The sequence below is a fragment of the Monodon monoceros genome, unplaced genomic scaffold, assembly GCF_005190385.1.
Source record: "Monodon monoceros isolate NGI ecotype Baffin Bay Population unplaced genomic scaffold, NGI_Narwhal_1 Super_Scaffold_12, whole genome shotgun sequence".
NCBI lineage: Eukaryota > Metazoa > Chordata > Mammalia > Artiodactyla > Monodontidae > Monodon > Monodon monoceros.
In genome coordinates this window covers 139,326,008-139,333,505 of record NW_021703768.1, presented here as the reverse complement: position 1 = coordinate 139,333,505, position 7,498 = coordinate 139,326,008, and the positions used below count along the sequence as shown (strand labels likewise).

At 34.8% G+C, this 7,498-nt stretch overlaps 1 non-coding gene across 1 annotated transcript; it reads right to left on the bottom strand.

Annotated features, from left to right (window-relative positions):
* Nucleotides 1-1,556: 1,556 nt before the first annotated feature.
* Nucleotides 1,557-1,677, bottom strand: LOC114893532. Its single transcript, XR_003792947.1, has one exon. It is a non-coding gene; the product is annotated as a U5 spliceosomal RNA (small nuclear RNA).
* Nucleotides 1,678-7,498: the final 5,821 nt, after the last annotated feature.

Below are 7,498 nucleotides of genomic sequence, written 5' to 3'. Positions count from 1 at the left end.
GCGTGTGTGTGTGTTTAAATATGTAATTTGCAAGGTTTTAGCTGTATTTAATGGAACAAATAGGGAGACCTGCATCTACTCCATCTTCTGTTATTTCATATGAACTTTGCAATTGGTTTGTTATGTGTTGTGAAAAACCCAGTTGTGATTTTGACTGAAATCACTTTGAATTTAGTTATTGATTTAAGGAGTTTGACTTCTGTGTTCTGCAAGTGCTTTATAATTTGCTACATAAGGTTCTTGTACATATTTTGTTAGACATATTTCTTCATACATTTTACATTTTTACCAGTAGGATCTCTTATTTTCTAATTGGTTATTGCTGATATATAGGAATGTTGGTGATTTTTGTATTCATATCTCAGATCTTGTAACCTTGAACTCTCTAATGCTAATATTTTATCTGCAAATTCTTTTAGAGTCAATATGTGGATTATCATATAATCCACAAATAACAACTGCTTTGTCTCTTTTTCAATTTCTTACTTCTTATATATATATATTTTCTTATCTTATTGCATTTTCTAGGATACCCAGTAGTTAATTTGAAGACATCTCTATTTTATGCCTGATTTAAAAGGACACTCATTTTTTATTATTCTGTAATTAAAATCTTTCATTATTCATTTATATTTCAATAATTATAGCTTTCTCTTCTTCCTGTTAGTGTTAATATATGAGATTTTAACTGTACACATCTAGAAACATTAAAAATTGGTTTAAGGAAAAAGATATTATGTCATAGTTAATGTAATAAAGATTCCCTAAAGGCAAGATATTATAAAATCAGTTTACTGCTTTACAGAATTATAAAGAAATTTAAGTGGATTTTAGCTGTAGTCTGTTTTTTTCCTTGAGGCCACTGATCAGACTTAGTATTTTTACATGTAATTACCAGAGTTATCAAGTAGACCAGGTGTTAGTAACTGAAATGATGGTAACTCCATATTAATCATCTTCTTGTACTCATATATATATATAGACTATATATAGACTAAGCTTTATTTAGAGTGTTCATTTGTATACCTTAAATAGGTAAAATTTCATTCTTATGTTTCAAAGAAAAACATATTTCTGTCTGTAATTCTTAATAGGGTAAATTATTAACATATTTTAATTAAACTCAACTTAACCCAGATGTCAGCTAGGGTCTTCTTGACATTAAGATTGTGGTAGGAATTATTCAAATACACACATTTAATGGCTGAGAACTTCACAAGATTTCTGCTAATCTCTGGTGTTAAAGCACAGTTCAGTTCCTTCATCTGTACTATCAAGTACAGATATTATATTCTACCACCATGTCAAAATTAGTATAAAGCTCAGCCTTTATGCCTGATTGGGCAAGAGAATTCATTACACCAAGAATTTTATAAATTGGTTTATGGGTTCAGATTGCATCAAATTCCACACTGATTTCCACTGACGTGCAGAACAAACAACTGTTCCTCTATTATTTTGTCCCCTGGTGCAGCGTTACAGAATCTAGACCAAGTTCCTTCTGTGTCTCAGCACCTGTCCTTTTTGTATATTTTAAAGTCATCTTTTATTTTTCCAGCCTTGTTTATTCCCACAAGCCCTCAAAAAATTGAAGCAACAGTCATGCTTTTCCCTCCCCTCATGAATCTTTAGTAAAAGGCAAAAGATTCATTCAATTATGAAAAGAAGCATGACTATGGATTTAAAGTCATCTTTAAAAATAAAATTGTTGCTTTTTTCCATATAAAAAATGCATCACTTTGTACAACAAATTAGTAACTGTTTCCAAAGTAACATAATATTTATAAACTTCTTACATGTGCATCTTCATCATTTCTCTAAAACAAATTCAGTTTTGTGGTAATTTCATAGTCACATTTTTAAAGTGTTCGGTACTACTAGAATTAAACCTTATTAACTTCTATGAAACAGTCATATCCAAAAGAACGTTACTAATTAAAACCACACTATAAATCATATTTTCAGAGCATGAACCCAGAGAAGAACATAGCAGAAAATGAATAATCTATGCAGCTTGATGCCTTTTCACATATTGATTTACATGTCACTTGTCTGCAATTATTGTTTAAATACAATTCACTCTTTCCCAATAGGATACTATTATCATTACTGCATACAAGGATCAGACTTACATTAAAATGGTTTAAACCCAAGCCCAACTTTATTATTGTTTTGTTGTTTTCACTTGGAATATTAAAGATTATTTTAACACAAATGGAACACATATACTTGAACATTGTAGTCATCTGTATTGGATTCTATCATTCATCTAAGATCTTCTTCCTGATATTTATCAATATAAGATTGGCTAACCCTTCTCGTGACAAGTGTAAGAGCATGTTGATGGCCTGAAGACCATCACCTATACGGTTTCTGTCTGTTGCATTCTTTGTACAGGGGAATCCTATAACAAAGATGCTAAGTATGATTTCCTACTCTGAAAATTAAACATTTCACCTATTTTTTTAAAAAAGAAATTAAAGAGGAATCTCAAGTCAAACCAAAGATTCCTTCCTTCATGATAACTGCCCCCAAATAACCCCACATGGGATGGACATGCTCATTCATTTTTGCTTCATTCTCTATCTTCAAACTGGAGACAGTAATCAGATGCAATTATTAGAAACCCCGACTTCATCATTCCTACCCAAGGGTGAAATGGCCTAGAGTCAGTGCTTCCAATTACGCTGGGTGGCCCAGAAATGGACAAGCTGATTTATAGATAGCTGTGCTTAGTTCTATCCCAAAGGTCCCAGAGGAAGCGCCTGGAGCAGAAGCTGAATCTCCCTATCAAGTGGCTCTCAGCTCTGTCACTAGCTACAGAATTAAATAGAAGGCTGAACCTGGAAGAGAGGTTTTTTTCTCTTACACTATGGTCAGTTCTTAAATCACTCTGACATTAATAGGAAAATTCCATAGGCACACTTGCATGTCCTCATTAAAGTATAGAAATTAAAGAAGAAGTGACAGAGTAATCACTAAAACCAACGACAGAGGAGATGCCCACAGGAATAACAGACTCAGTTCACATTTTAAGTAGTTCAGTCTGAAAAATTCAAAATGCAAATTTCTTTTAGGGAACTGGTATCAAAAGCATGCTTGGTCACATATAACATGTCCCATGCTGTTTTGATCAACTGAAATTATTCTTACTATTTTGGGCTTTTTAAACCATTTGCTACAGAATTCTTCTTTTTGACCATCTTAAAGAGGGAGTCAGTAAAAGAGTAAAATTTAACAGACTTAACATTGCTTTGTTTATTGTTGGGTAGAAAGTAAAGCCCTACCTATTCTCTGCTTCCACGAGAAGCAGACACACACACACACACACACACACACACACACACACACACACTTCTCCAAGGTACTTCATGGAAGCTGACTTTTAAAACAACTCCTTGTCATTTTGGACATAGTGCAAAATCTAGAACTTTATAATATAAAACCTATACCAAAATGGCACATCTCCTTTTTTATTTTCAAAGATATCAATTCTTTCCACATAAAGGAAGGAGCCGGAAAATGAAAAATGCTTTTTAGTCCATAACCTGAGAAGTTCCAAATCTTTTTTGAAACTAACCATAAACAGTCCTGGCAAAAGGCAAAAGAGAAATGTCTATATTCAAGTGAATATTTGCATGGTTTTCAAGACCCACCATGATTAGATTTCTGATTTTGATGCAAAGCAAAATGCTACCTAAAAGACAGTTTTCTGGAAAGAAACTTTTAATGGTGATTAAGAGGATGAGGAAGTTTAGAGAAAGAAATAAGAAATTTATAGTGTCTGACTTGTATAGAAAGAGAGAATGTAAAGGGAGGCCTGCATTCCTCTGTGGAGATGTGATCTGCTATCTAAAGCTAGAATTTTAAGAGAAAATGGTACAGGAAAAAAAAATTCACATTCCATCACCTCAATAGCCCTCCCTTCCTTGGCAAGGGTATCTGTCCACCATAGCAAATGGGGCAGAGGAGAGATGCTGAGCATTTAATGTGTTTAATAAAATTATATTATGCTGCGGACTTGCATTTGTCATCCTTGTAAGGTAATAAAAATCTACCTTTCCTGAGAAAGAATGACACCTGTAAAACTGTTCCAGGCAGGTTAAAAATTTTGAAAATGCAGAGTAATCATAAACCTACAAGACATCCAAAGAGGGTAAGATTCAGGGATCACTGTGAAATTTTTGTTTTGGGGTAAACTGCAGAAGCTAGAGTTTCAATTGTAAGTAAAAGAAAACAAGCAAACTTAAAAGTGCCATTTCTTTTTTGTGTATGTGCTTAAAAAAAAGAAGAAATTTCAGTATCATCATTAACAAGTAACATTTAATATAAGGATCTAGAAATAGTAGTTGAAAGTACCTGTCAAAGGGGGTGGGGGATAGGAAAAGGATGATGCATTGTAGAGGCCACTCAGAAATTCAGTCCAAATATGTATTCATCCAGACACAAGATGCTGCTGAGAGAGGTGAAGGAGGTTGATTTTTTTATACATGTGAAGTGATTGAAGAACTAAGACAACGTGTGTACTATAGCATCAATTATCAGAGGAGCTCTGAGAAAGGAAAGATCCAGGTGAATAATAGACATCTGAGAAGGTTTCACGGAGAAGGAGGAACCTAAACTAACCTAAATGAGAAAAGTGGAATTTCAATCAGCAAGTTGGAGGAAGAGAAGAATGAGTTCCAGATGGGAAAATAGCCCAAACAGGAAGGAACTAATATTGTCTATTTGGGGCCTGAGATTGTCCAGGATAGGTAATAGTAGAAAAGGTTTACTTTAATATGTGAGGAGAGATGAGGTTAAATAAAAATTATGGAGAATATTAGATTAAGTAGTTTAAATGCTTTACACACAAAAACAAAAACTACAACAACACTATGGGACCATTTTATTAAACATTTAACTAGCATTACCTCATGTTATCCAAATAGCAACTCTAGAAACACAGGTAGTAATATTATCCCCATTTTACATATGAGGAAATTAAGGCTTGAAGTAGTTGACTAATATGATTACGTGGATATAATTTAGAGAAGTCAGGATTAACACCCAGGTTTGTGATTTTAAAGCCCATGCTCCTGACTGCTATATTTCATTGCATCTTTATAATTTTGTAAAATACATATCCTTGGTCTCTACAAGTATTTCAGTAAAGAGAAATAAAAACCATTGCATTGATTAGAATCACATATGTATATGAAACAAGTTGAACATTCTCTAATGTTGAATGCAGGTAGAAGGAGGGATAAAAGAGATTGTAGAACAATTAGTCAGCTGGAGCTATAAGGAACAGCTCATGAGTGGCACAGGGTTTTATAAGCCCGGTCAAGGAGTCTGGACCTTATCCAGAGGAAAATGGGGGAGCCATTGGAGCATCGGCAGTAAGTGGAATAATCACGTATGCTTTAAAAACATGCTCTGGTTACAGTGCAGAGAATGGTTGGATGAAGTTGGTGGTGGGGAACACTATTTAGCTAGCTGTAGAAGGAATCAAAGCTCAAGGTAATGGTGGCCTGACTTAAGAGGCAGAAATAATGGGCCTTGGTAACTGAGTCAAACGATATCTAGGTTTGTGACTTGGACAATGGGAGACAGTAATTCTACTTATAGAAGTCGGGGATCTCAAAAGGATAGGGAGAAATGATGAGTTCATTTGGGGACTTTGTAAGTTTGAAGTGTTTTTGTGGCATTCAAGTAGACATATCTAATGGCTGGAGATACAGATATGATACTCAGAAGTGAGGTGTGGCCTAGTTGTCAAGATTTGTGATTTGTTAAAGCCATGGGAATATGAAAGATTATCCAGGATGAGTGTGCACAGTAAGAAAGGAAGGGGGAATTAAGACAAAACCCCCCAAAAACAAAAGCCTTTCAACAATAAACGAAGAGGATGCTAAAGAGGGGAATTAGAAAAAATGACACCAGAGAGGAAACCTACTCTTGTGTGTGGGGTACTTGAAATTAAAAAGAGAGGTTTTTCAAGATGGAAGAAGGGACAACCTATAGCAAACGCTGATGAGAGCTCCAGTTAGATTAAGGAGACAAGAGACCACTGAGTCAGCAACTGAAGACATTACTAGTCATACATCCTAAAAGGATTAGAGGCCAAATTATAATGGATTGAGAGGTTAATTATTTTAAAAAGCCAGTGTATGTAGATTAGTAATTTCCAAAGATCAGTGCTAATGCCTAATCAAGTTTTCACAGATCAGACGCAAACCCCCAAAACTAAAAGCATCAGTTTTGTTTGATGAAGCTAAATTACTCTATGAAATTGTTACCCTAAGATAATATCCCTCCAAATTTTTAATACTAAAAATACATTTCTGTTATGAAGTGAGAGTGTTAGGAGATAGTAGTAGTAATTTTCAAATACTCTTGCTAGTTGAATCTATATACCATTCCAAATTCTGCAACCTACCATTGCTGCTGAATTTCAAGTGTTTGATTCTAAAGGAATGGGTATCCAAAAGAATGTCTCAGCATTCCCTGATGGGTAGAGGGGAGGTAGAATAAAGGGGAATGCTACATGTCTGGCAGTGGTATTTGCTTCTTTCTAAGTACAGAGTATAGTTCTGAAGGGTCAGTAGAGAGGTATTTGCGTTTTGTCTTTGGCAGTTTCATTATGTTGTCGATTATTACACTGCAATGTTCTAATAGGAGTTTCATCATGCATTCAAATTGAATAGAGGATTCATTTAGCCACCACAACGAATTGAGCTCAGCAGGCTTCACTTCGGGAACTTCTGTGGTGTCAAGTGGTCAGTCCTTCAGTTTTAATTTCTAGATACATGAGATGCAAATTCCATGATCTTTTCTTCTCTGACAGTCAGAGCAAATGGCTCCAATTACATTCTAACATATCCTTAACTGGGAGGTAAATCACATCAGCTTGGGATGTGGTAAGATGAATCCCAAAGAAAAGATTAATTATCTTGTAAAGGTATTGTATTATCTTAATTGTTCACATCACTCAAGCTTTTCTAATTAGAAAAGTAAATACCAACCTAGGCAGGTTTTGCCCTTGCACAATTAAAAAAAGGCTAAACATTTACATGAATTATACCTTTTCAAATATTTAAACTTGATAAGGCCAGCCATCACTTTATACTTGTTTTCCTGTCATCAGACTTCCCAAAGGTCAATTGTATTTCTCTTATAAAAAGTGAAAGAATAACAGTCTCCTATTAAGTAACATAAATATTTCAGTGTATTGATGCTGCAATCAAGCCTACCAGTCCACAGTCCTCCAGCCCACGACTGTTCAGTGGTTTCCAAGATCCAGGATGCTTCTCTCCATCTGATCTATTCCAAGCATACTTTTAGCCCAGTGGTTTATTTGAAAACCCAAAGGAGATTATACACAATTCCTCTGTCTTCTCCCTTCAAGCAGCACCTGTCATTTCTTGCACAGAATGTTTCCCATTTCACCTTTGTCTCTGGATAAATTTAGTCCTTATTAAACAATCAGAATTGGATCCTGCCTCCCAGAACAACT